This window comes from Palaemon carinicauda, unplaced genomic scaffold, assembly GCF_036898095.1.
Source record: "Palaemon carinicauda isolate YSFRI2023 unplaced genomic scaffold, ASM3689809v2 scaffold235, whole genome shotgun sequence".
Taxonomy (NCBI): Eukaryota; Metazoa; Arthropoda; class Malacostraca; order Decapoda; family Palaemonidae; genus Palaemon; species Palaemon carinicauda.
In genome coordinates, this window is record NW_027169976.1 from 74,844 (window position 1) to 87,626 (window position 12,783).

General features: G+C 43.8%; 1 long non-coding RNA gene across 2 annotated transcripts in view; it reads right to left on the bottom strand.

Moving 5' to 3' along the window:
• LOC137636126 (uncharacterized) overlaps positions 1-10,475 on the bottom strand; it is a 50,724-nt gene extending 40,249 nt beyond the window's left edge. For both annotated transcript variants that reach the window (XR_011042951.1, XR_011042950.1), the window contains exon 1: positions 9,533-10,475. This is a non-coding gene — a long non-coding RNA (uncharacterized lncRNA). The remainder of the gene's footprint in view (positions 1-9,532) is intronic.
• Positions 10,476-12,783: the final 2,308 nt, after the last annotated feature.

The window sequence follows — 12,783 nt, forward strand, 5'->3', positions numbered from 1 at the left end:
TCTTTGAGATAGAATGATGCGAACACTGACTTACTTCTCCAATAGGTTGCATCCATAAGACACTGCAGAGAACGGTTCTGTTTGAAGGCCACTGAAGTAGCCACAGCTCTCTCTTCATGTGTCCTTACCTTCAGCAAAGCAAGGTCTTCTTCCTTCATATGAGAATGAGCTTCTCTAATCAGAAGCCTGATGTAGTAAGAAACTGCGTTCTTAGACATTGGTAGCGAAGGCTTCTTAACAGCACACCATAAGGCTTCTGATTGTCCTCGTAAGGGTTTAGACCTTTTTAGATAGTACCTAAGAGCTCTGACTGGGCAAAGTACTCTCTCCAGCTCGTTACCCACCAAGTTGGACAGGCTAGGGATCTCGAACGATTTAGGCCAAGGACGTGAAGGAAGCTCGTTTTTAGCCAAAAAACCGAGTTGCAAGGAACATGTAGCCGTTTCCGATGTGAAACCTATGTTCCTGCTGAAGGCGTGGATCTCACTTACTCTTTTAGCTGTTGCTAGGCAAACGAGGAAAAGAGTTTTTAATGTGAGGTCCTTGAAAGAGGCTGATTGGAGCGGTTCAAATCTAGATGACATCAGGAACCTTAGGACCACGTCTAGATTCCAGCCTGGAGTGGATAACCGACGTACCTTAGAGGTCTCAAAAGACCTAAGGATGTCCTGTAGATCTTTGTTGGAGGAAAGATCCAAGCCTCTGTGGCGGAAAACCGCTGCCAACATACTTCTGTAACCCTTGATCGTAGGAGCTGATAGGGATCTAACGTTCCTTAGATGTAACAGGAAGTCAGCAATCTGGGTTACAGTGGTACTGGTTGAGGAAACTGCATTGGCCTTGCACCAGCTTCGGAAGACTTCCCATTTAGATTGGCAGACTCTGAGAGTGGATGTCCTCCTTGCTCTGGCAATCGCTCTGGCTGCCTCCTTCGAAAAGCCTCTAGCTCTTGAGAGTCTTTCGATAGTCTGAAGGCAGTCAGACGAAGAGCGTGGAGGCTTGGGTGTACCTTCTTTACGTGAGGTTGACGCAGAAGGTCCACTCTTAGAGGGAGAGTCCTGGGAACGTCGACCAGCCATTGCAGTACCTCTGTGAACCATTCTCTCGCGGTCCAGAGGGGAGCAACCAACGTCAGCCGTGTCCCTTTGTGAGAGGCAAATTTCTGAAGTACCCTGTTGACAATCTTGAACGGCGGGAATGCATACAGGTCGAGATGGGACCAATCCAGCAGAAAGGCATCCACGTGAACTGCTACCGGGTCTGGAATCGGAGAACAATACAATGGGAGCCTCTTGGTCATCGAGGTAGCGAACAGATCTATGGTTGGCTGACCCCACAGGGCCCAAAGTCTGTTGCAAACATTCTTGTGAAGGGTCCACTCTGTGGGGATGACCTGACCCTTCCGGCTGAGGCGATCTGCCATGACATTCATATCGCCCTGAATGAACCTCGTTACCAGCGTGAGCCTTCGATCTTTTGACCAAATGAGGAGGTCCCTTGCGATCTCGAACAACTTCCTCGAATGAGTCCCCCCCTGCTTGGAGATGTAAGCCAAGGCTGTGGTGTTGTCGGAGTTCACCTCCACCACCTTGTTTAGCTGGAGGGACTTGAAGTTCATTAAGGCCAGATGAACCGCCAACAACTCCTTGCAATTGATGTGAAGTGTCCTTTGCTCCTGATTCCATGTTCCCGAGCATTCATGTCCGTCCAATGTCGCACCCCAGCCCGAGTCTGATGCGTCCGAGAAGAGACGGTGGTCGGGGGTCTGAACAGCCAACTAAAGACCTTCCTTGAGAAGAAGGCTGTTCTTCCACCACGTTAGAGTAGACCTCATCTCTTCGGAAACAGGAATTGAGACCGTCTCTAGCGTCATGTCCTTGATCCAGTGAGCAGCCAGATGATACTGAAGGGGGCGGAGGTGGAGTCTCCCTAACTCGATGAACAGGGCCAGCAATGAAAGTGTCCCTGTTATACTCATCCACTGCCTTACAGAGCATCGGTTCCTTCTCAGCATGCTCAGGATGCACTCTAAGGCTTGGTTGATCCTTGGGGCCGACGGAAAAGCCCGAAAAGCTCGACTGAATCTCCATACCCAGGTAAACAATGGTCTGGGATGGGACGAGCTGGGACTTCTCTAAATTGACCAGGAGGCCCAGTTCCTTGGTCAGATCCATAGTCCATCTGAGATTCTCCAGACAGCGACGACTTGTGGGAGCTCTTAAAAGCCAGTCGTCTAAATAGAGGGAGGCTCTGATGTCTGCCAAGTGAAGGAATTTCGCAATATTCCTCATCAGTCGCGTAAACACAAGAGGTGCCGTGCTTAGGCCAAAGCACAGGGCTTGGAACTGGTACACAACCTTTCCAAAGACGAATCTCAGGAAAGGTTGGGAGTCTGGATGGATGGGGACGTGAAAGTATGCGTCTTTCAGGTCTAACGAGACCATCCAGTCCTCCTGCCTGACCGCTGCTAGGACCGACTTCGTCGTCTCCATCGTGAACGTCTGCTTGGTGACATAAGCATTGAGCGCACTGACGTCCAGCACCGGTCTCCAACCTCCTGTCTTCTTGGCTACCAGGAAGAGACGGTTGTAAAAGCCCGGGGATTGATGGTCCCGGACTATGACCACTGCCTCCTTTTGAAGCAAGAGCGACACCTCTTGTTGCAACGCTAGCCTCTTGTCCTTCTCCTTGTAGTTGGGAGAGAGGTTGATGGGAGATGTAGTGAGAGGGGGATTGAGGCAGAACGGAATTCTGTATCCCTCACTCAGCCACTTCACAGACTGAGCGTCTGCACCTCTGCTCTCCCAAGCTTGCCAGAAGGTCTTGAGTCTGGCTCCTACAGCTGTCTGGAGAGGAAGGCAGTCAAAACTTGCCTCTTGCGGACTTGGAACCCTTCTTGGACTTGCCACGGTGACTGTCTGCACGGGTTCCTCCTCTGCTGGAGGTTCTGCCACGAAAGGGCGGGATGAACCTGGAAGCAGGTGTATCAACTGCTAAGGGGCGGTAGGGTCTAGGCACGGAAGGTAAGGTTTTAGCCTTACGTGCAGAAGAAGCCATGAGGTCATGCGTATCCTTCTGGATAAGAGAAGCAGCCATCCCCTTAATTAGCTCCTCCGGAAACAGGCACTTGGAAAGAGGAGCAAACAGCAACTCTGACTTCTGGCAAGGGGTGATACCAGCAGATAAGAAGGAGCACAGATGTTCTCTTTTCTTGAGGACCCCTGATACATAAGAAGCCGCAAGCTCGCCAGACCCATCCCGTATTGCCTTGTCCATGCTGGACATGATCAGCATGGCCGAGTCCTTGTCAGTTTGGGAGCTTAAGGCTCCCAAACACCAATCGAGGAAGTTGAATATCTCGAAGGCACGAAAGACTCCCTTCAACATGTGATCAAGATCTGAAAAGGACCAGCAGATCTACGAACGTCTCATAGCCGACCTGCGGGGAGAGTCAACCAGACTTGAGAAGTCAGCCTGGGCAGAGGCAGGAACCCCCAAGCTAGGTTCCTCTCCCGTGGCATACCAGACGCTCGACTTAGATGCCAGCTTGGGAGGAGGAAACACCAAAGAGGTCCTTCCCAGTTGCTTCTTGGAATGCAACCAATCCCCCATAACCTTCAAAGCTCTCCTTGATGATCTGGCGAGAACAAGCTTGGTGAAGGCAGGCGCAGTAGACTGCATGCCCAGAGCAAACTCGGAGAGAGGAGAACGAGGGGTTGCAGACACAAAGTGTTCAGGGTACAACTCTCTGAACAAAGCAAGGACTTTGCGAAAGTCTAAGGAGGGTGGCGAAGACTTGTGTCCTTCAACATCAGAGTGAGGATCATCCAGATGAGCAGCTTCATCCTCCGAAACCTCCTCACCCGACAGTTGAGTTGTAAGAGGCAAAGGCAGAGCAGCAAGCTGAACGGCTGAATCCTGCAGAGCGGGTGCATGCGTACCTGCGGATCCATCATCATGCCTCTGCTGGACAGACTGTGAGCTGGCAACAACAAAAGCAGAGGGCCGGTGTGTGGGAGGGTCTGCGGCGGGCTGAGGAGCATGCGGTGTGGTATGCAGAGCATGCAGTAAGGCATGCGGCTCATGCTGCATGGGATGCGGCTCATGCCGCATGGGATGCGGCTCATGCCGCATGGGATGCGGCTCATGCCGCATGGGATGCGGCTCATGCTGCATGGTATGCGGCTCATGCTGCATGGGATGCGGCTCATGCTGCATGGGATGCGGCTCATGCTGCATGGGATGCGGCTCATGCTGCATGGTATGCGGCTCATGCTGCATGGTATGCGGCTCATGCTGCATGGTATGCGGCTCATGCTGCATGGTATGCGGAGCATGCTGTAAGGTCTGCAGAGCATGCTGCATGGGTTGAGGAGAATGCCGCATAGTGCTGGAACCCGGCAACTCCCGATGCGGCAGCTCACGCATGTAAGCAGAAGGTGCAGCAAGAACATGCGTCTGGCAGTGAGGACTGCGCATCGGTGGAGGAGCTCTCACAGGAGGAGGGGTGTTAACCTTCTCCGCATGATACTCCTGCATAAAAGCCACAAGCTGAGACTGCATAGTCTGCAGCATGGACCACTTAGGGTCTACTGTGGTTGGAGCAGAGGCCTGTTGAGGGACCACTCTACCTCTCTTGGGAGGTGTGCAGTCATCAGATGACTGCGGCGAGTCCGAACTGACCCAGTGGCTACACCTGGGCCGTTGGACTAGCTCGGAAGGGACCTTACGTTTGAGCGGTCGTGAGACCTGGGTCCACCGTTTCCTCCTGGAAACCTCTTCTACAGACGAGGAAAGTAAGGGCTCATTCGTCTGGGAGTGGAAGGGACGATCCTTAGCAGATATGTCCGCAACCACTGAGGATACATCCGTGCGCCGATCAAGGCCTGCCGAACCCTTTGGTCCTTCGACATTGCTTCTCCCCTCGGCTTGGGAGCTTGCAAGAGGTCCCGGACTGGGAGGACGACTGGCACGCACAGATGTATCCTCATGCGCAACACTGACACTGACACTATGCACAGCACTAGCACTAACACTTCCCACTGCACTCTTAGCTTTCAGCTCTCTGACATCTGCCAAGAGCTGATTGCGGTCACTAACCAACGACTCCACCTTATCACCAAGAGCCTGAATGGCACGCAACATATCAGCCATTACAGGCTGAGCACTCGTAGCAGGTTCGGGGGTCACCACCACAGGGGAAGGAAAAGGTTGAGGGGCATGGGGAGAGGAAATATCCACAGAGCGAGAAGAACTCCTCCTATCTCTCTCCTTCTCTAACCTACGTGTATATCTGAGGAATTCATTAAAATCGAATTCCGAAAGCCCAGCACATTCCCCACATCGATCTTCCAATTGACAGGATTTTCCCCTACAATTGGAACATACGGTGTGAGGATCAACAGAGGCCTTCGGAAGACGCCTATTACAGGTCCTAACACTACATCGCCTGTATTTAGGAACTTGGGAATGGTCAGACATCTTGAATTTCAGAAGTAGTCAAGGGGGAATTCCAAAGTAAAGCAAAGATCGTTAACCAATTAATCAAATTAATTCCAAAAGCTTGCTAAGCTAAGGATAAAGCTTCCTGTACAGCGAAGGCTAAATTTCAGAGCAAATACTTCACCAAATCGTGAACAAAAGACTCCAAAATCAACAGCGTATCCATGTAGGTCTTGCCGGCGGCACGACAGAGGAAAAATTGAGGTCTTGTTGACAAGAAGTACTTGAGTACCTGACCACAGATGGCGCTGGTGAGTACACCCCCACCTGTATAGCGATCGCTGGCGTATCCCGACCGTAGATTTCTGTCGGGCAACGGAGTTGACAGCTACATGATCATCGGGTAAGATTAATATTGAAAATTTAAAAATAATTTGTATTTTTTCTAACATACTCAAACCTGATGCTATTTAATATGGATTATCATTCCAGCGAAGATGAAACCAGACATAAGACTTTTAGCGAGGTGGGACTACCCTAGCACTAGTTAGCGGGAGAGGGGGTAGGAGGGGTAGCCTGAGTAGCCGGCCACCCAGCTCACAAACACACACACGCCTGTGTATTCTGGGAACTTTTTATTGCAGGCAGGACTTCTTGGGGATAGGTGATGGCGGGCCAATTTGTATGATTAGCTCAAGGTATATATAGGTTAGGAAAAATACAAATTACTTCAAAATGTCATTTTGTCCGACACTCATACAAACTTTATGCTATTTTATAGGGATGACTCACCCCTTACGGGGGTGGAAGTCAGGACCAACTGGCTGGTTTTTGACCCAGGGTTTTCCCGTAAATGCTCCGCAAGTAAGGCAGGCAACCAGGATTGCTCGCAGACCTTTGTCAGGCAGAAGAGCTTGACTACCCACCTCGCTAGAGCTCAGTGGATGGGTGTGCAACACTGTGCATGAATTCTCTACAAAACTATTTGTGAAGTACAGTACTGTACTCGTGCTCATCCTACCCCACCCAAAGGGAGTTGGTGAGTAGCCTTCTGTCATTTCCTCAGAAGGGAACGCAAAAGGCTGTGCTGGCCTTGAAGACCAGCCGTTTCTCCCTCGTAATAGATTAAAACCCATGAGGCACAGGTCCCGAAGGACCTGGCCTCACAAAGCTTTAAGAACTTTGTTGTGCCTAAAAGGCACAATGTTGGCAATAACCCCAAGAGTTAAAGTCTAAGAGACACATCAAAGGGAGAGGAGGCAGCTGCAAGTGGCAGTTGTCACTATTGGCGGCAAAGACCCAAGAGGGAGGCTGCAACGAGACTCGCTTTGTACCCCGAGAGTGCAGCAGCAATGAGTAGGAACTGCAAGTCGCCTAACTCCTTCGTCGCCAAGCCGAAAACCAAGGGCGGGCATGGACAAATCCATTTCCCGCCAGAGGAATCCCCCTAAGGGTGAAACCACATAGGTGAAGGTAGTCTCTCTCACGTACATGAAAAGCGACCAACCTCTGTTGCTGCTGTCGGCAATTCTCCAAGCGGGAAGATTGCTCAACAGTGACTGGACGAGGGGCTCTTCCTTGAAAGGGAAAGTTCCCCAACCCCTAGATGCAAACATCCGGGTCGCACTCTCTGCTTCCCGTCAACGAGCCGAGCTCAAGTTGAAGGTCGACATCAAGCGTTGCCTGAGAAATGAAGTCGAAGCTCCTTTCTGGTTCACTCCGAAGGGGTTACCCGACAAGTTATCTGAGGAGTTCTTGTCAGCAACTGCTCACGCCCTTGCACTGAAGTAGAGTGAACGTCGAGGCAAACAGAAGCTGAGGCCAAAGACCTCTTGCTAGCTTGCCTTGGACAGGGAACCCATGAATTCCAAGGAAGACCAGCTCTGAAAGAAAAAGGACTTTTATTAAGCTTTAGGCCAGTTGCTCTTAATCGTACCCCAGTTAAAAAGCTGTCTTAATTCTACCGGGCCGAAATAAAAAGTGGCAGTTAGTCGCTAGTGCTGGTGTAAGCAGGGTCTTCTAGCCGTTTAACACCTCCCCAACTAGCAGAGGATAGTCAAACTTTGCATAAAAGCTTTATCGGTTAGTTTCAACTTCACTGAAATAAGTACTCCTAAGTAAAGTTTAAGCAGAAGGTTTGCATGTTGTGCTGGAACAAACAATTTTTTTTCTGTTACTTTTCTTGTTTTTTTTGTTGGATTCTGCTGTTAATATCTTTTGTAAATAGGCCCTTCTTGTTTTATCCCACCCAAAAGACAATGACCACCTTGGGATCCCCATTATTGTTGAGTTATGAAGATGCTGGTAATCAATAAACAATAATTTAGCAGAAGATAACATCAGAACACAACAAAAGAAAAAGAAAAATTTGAAAGAATGGTTTTTCATGCAAAAATAACTGGGTGGAGTCTACAGAAATTTTAGAAAAAAAGTTTGGGAAGGGAGTAACAATAAATCTATACTTGTTACAAAAAGAAAATAAAAATTATATCCTTCCAACAGAAATAGAGGTTGATCTGATTTGCTGCAACTTGGTACAGCAGTTTTTAAGAGTAGGTGGGTAGACTGTCATAATTTGAAAAAATATAGTTTACTACAATAAGCGTTCTAAAAACCTTAAAATAATCTCTATACCTGTCTTGATTTGAGTAATTGATACTAAATTGTTGACGAGCTTTTAAGAGCTACTCGGTGGGTCAACTATCATAATTCAAAAACCATTACCGTCATCAAAACGCCATACTATAAACGATGCACGTCTCATTTTCTCCATAATTATTTCTGTATTGTAGGATTTTAAAAAAATCTTGTTTTTAGGCAATTATCGTCACCAACATTGTTCAAAACTCAAGTCTTATTTTCTCCTTTAGGCTTATAGTAATACAAAAATACACCTTAATGTATATGGAAAACTGAAATAAACTATGAAGTAAATAGGCATATATACTACAGAACTGTAAAGGGCAAAACAACACTGAGGTTTTATTATAGGCTAGTTACTGACGGAAAAAGCTTTTCTACTAATAGACAGATGTTTCCTATAGAAAAAAATCCATTTTCTTCGAAAATAACACATTTTCACTGCAAACAAAAACTTAATTATCTAAGAAATAATAATTAATGCGGTTAGCATGCGCAGCTCAGCATATACCGCGTGCTAGTACAAGGGGGCTTGGTGTTTTGCTTTTCCCACGAGCGAAGTGAGCACATGACGGAGAAAAAACCATTAGATTTCTATAAAAAAAAAAAAAAAAAAAAAATCCCGTTTTTAGATGGTCTAACGGGTTAACGGTTTATTTGCTACTGAAATGAAGGTCTAATTCAGTGAAAACACAATATTTACTACAAGAAAAACCATTTTGGGGTGTATGTATGAGAGCGGCCACCTGTATGTATTATTATGTCATAGAATATGGTAATGTAAGGGGGGTCATAGCGGGGCGTTAGCCTTCCGTTAGGTAAATAGGTAAGGACACCGCTTATAGGTTCAGTTAGGGGGGGGGAGGAAAGTTTAGGTTAGTTGATGTCCATTTTTAATCGCGTGAGGAAATGGCCGCTGATATACGAGGGCTCCACTTTTTACTGTTCAAAATGTTGTTCCGTTCATATCTATAATTTTACCCATTGTGATTGAGGTTTGTAAATCAATACCCATAATCAACAAATACTTATTTTCAACTCTTATCGTAATTATGTAGGCCTATAGATTACAAATTGTCCAGTTTGTTCTAAAAACCTGTAAAGTAGTTATTACAATAATAAAAAAATATGGCGCCTTTATCAGCGGCCAGTTCCTAACACGTTCATTAAAAATGGACATCCATTAACCAAAACTTTCCTCCCTAACCTAACCTACAAGCCGTGTCCTTACCTACTTACCTAAGGGGGAGGCTAACAGCCCCCCCCCCCCCCCCCCGGCAGCCCCCTTTACACAGCCGTATTCTAAGTTAGACATAATACATAACGGTGGCCGCTATCATACATACACCCTAAGTTTTCACTCTGAGTAATTAACATACAATAATCATGTGTGGACAAAATTAAAAATAAATGGATAAATTAAAACTTAAAACAGAGTAATAGAAATTACCATTTTCTGGACTACGAAAACTTGCACAACGACTCAGACTTAAGTCATGGACTATTGATTTGGATAATTGGATTCTTAATTCCCCTCACTTCCTTAGCCCGAGGTACACCAGGTCCCAGGATGACCAGGCCAGGTGAAACCCGAGTCCAGAGACTCCAGACGTCCTTTAGTTGACGGTACTGTCCCATAGATATCCTACGAAATTGTCCTGCGTTTATGATTGTTGACATTTTTCCCGACTGCCGTAGATATCCTTCCAGTAGATGTGTGGGCGTCCTTTAGATCACGTCAGGAGGGTTTAATTTTGCAACTGGGACTGGGATCCTGGTATGAAGACAGGGACACCAAGACGTCCTTTATTTGACGGTACTGTCCCATAGATATCCTACGAAATTGTCCTGCGTTTATGATTATTGACATTTTTCCCGACTGCCGTAGATATCCTTCCAGTAGATGTGTGGGCGTCCTTTAGATCACGTCAGGAGGGTTTAATTTTGCAACTGGGACTGGGATCCTGGTATGAAGACAGGGACACCAAGACGTCCTTTATTTGACGGTACTGTCCCATAGATATCCTACGAAATTGTCCTGTGTTTATGATTGACATTTTTCCAGACTGCCGTAGATATCCTTCCAGTAGAGGTGTGGGCGTCCTTTAGATCACGTCAGGAGGGTTTAAGTTTGCAACTGGGACTGGGATCCTGGTATTAAGAATAGGGAAACCTGTACTGGAGGAAGGCAGGGCCCCTAAGGAAGGACCGAAGGAACCTTCAAACTTAGAGGGGACGAATCGAAGATATCCTTCCAGTAGAGGTCTGGACGTCCTTTAGATCACGTCAGGAGGGTTTAAGTTTGCATCTGGGACTGGGATCCTGGTATTATGAATAGGGAAACCTGCTCTGGATGAAGCCAGGGACACTAAGGAAGGACCGAAGGAACCTTTAAACTTAGAACTTAGAAGGGGCGAATCGAATACCTATGCGACAATCAGAGTTGCCAGGTTTTCTAAATGAGAAAAGGTCAATTTCTAATCAACAGAGGCTTTAAAAGGTCAACCCATTAATAGAAAAAGGTCAAAAATATAGTATTTAAGGGCCGGCTTTTTTCATATTACTAAAGGCCAACCTATTTAAATACAAAAGGTCAAATTTGAGTTTTTTTTTGGGCCGGAAAAAAGGCCAAACTGGCAACCCTGTTGCAGCCAGATTATTTCGACTGAATTATCGTACATGAGCCTTAAAATTGTCGTTTTTTCAACCAAAATTATCGTACACAGTTTCAATATAATTATTAGGGTGTTACATGATTGACTTATTTCAATTTTTTTATTATAATTGTTTAATTAAACCCACACAGACCTACATTGTTTATACCTTAGGTATGTATCGTACATCGTACCGGACCCAAAATAATCGTACATGTACTATAATTATCGTACGCTTGGCAACCCTGTGTCAGCCTGTCAGACCTCCAAAGAAAACCATTAAGTCAATCTTTACAACGGCTTCTATAGTAATCTTGGGACGTATGTTAGTGAATAATTATTTAGTTTTACATTATTCTAACTTTAATATATCCTCATAATCTAATCCAAAGGCTATAGTAATCTTGGACGTATTTTAGAGTGAATAATTATTTAGTTTTACATTATTCTAACTTTAATATATCCTCATAATCTAATCCAAAGGCTATAGTAATCTTGGACGTATTTTAGAGTGAATAATTATTTAGTTTTACATTATTCTAACTTTAATATATCCTCATAATCTAATCCAAAGGCTATAGTAATCTTGGACGTATTATAGAGTGAATAATTATTTAGTTTTACATTATTCTAACTTTAATATATCCTCATAATCTAATCCAAAGGCTATAGTAATCTTGGACGTATTATAGAGTGAATAATTATTTAGTTTTACATTATTCTAACTTTAATATATCCTCATAATCTAATCCAAAGGCTATAGTAATCTTGGACGTATTATAGAGTGAATAATTATTTAGTTTTACATTATTCTAACTTTAATATATCCTCATAATCTAATCCAAAGGCTATAGTAATCTTGGACGTATTTTAGAGTAAATAATTATTTAGTTATACATTATTCTAACTTTAATATATCCTCATAATCTAATCCAAAGGCTATAGTAATCTTGGACGTATTATAGAGTGAATAATTATTTAGTTTTACATTATTCTAACTTTAATATATCCTCATAATCTAATCCAAAGGCTATAGTAATCTTGGACGTATTATAGAGTGAATAATTATTTAGTTTTACATTATTCTAACTTTAATATATCCTCATAATCTAATCCAAAGGCTATAGTAATCTTGGACGTATTTTAGAGTGAATAATTATTTAGTTTTACATTATTCTAACTTTAATATATCCTCATAATCTAATCCAAAGGCTATAGTAATCTTGGACGTGTTTTAGAGTGAATAATTATTTAGTTTTACATTATTCTAACTTTAATATATCCTCATAATCTAATCCAAAGGCTATAGTAATCTTGGACGTATTATAGAGTGAATAATTATTTAGTTTTACATTATTCTAACTTTAATATATCCTCATAATCTAATCCAAAGGCTATAGTAATCTTGGACGTATTATAGAGTGAATAATTATTTAGTTTTACATTATTCTAACTTTAATATATCCTCATAATCTAATCCAAAGGCTATAGTAATCTTGGACGTATTTTAGAGTAAATAATTATTTAGTTTTACATTATTCTAACTTTAATATATCCTCATAATCTAATCCAAAGGCTATAGTAATCTTGGACGTATTTTAGAGTGAATAATTATTTAGTTATACATTATTCTAACTTTAATATATCCTCATAATCTAATCCAAAGGCTATAGTAATCTTGGACGTATTTTAGAGTGAATAATTATTTAGTTTTACATTATTCTAACTTTAATATATCCTCATAATCTAATCCAAAGGCTATAGTAATCTTGGACGTATTATAGAGTGAATAATTATTTAGTTTTACATTATTCTAACTTTAATATATCCTCATAATCTAATCCAAAGGCTATAGTAATCTTGGACGTATTTTAGAGTAAATAATTATTTAGTTATACATTATTCTAACTTTAATATATCCTCATAATCTAATCCAAAGGCTATAGTAATCTTGGACGTATTATAGAGTGAATAATTATTTAGTTTTACATTATTCTAACTTTAATATATCCTCATAATCTAATCCAAAGGCTATAGTAATCTTGGA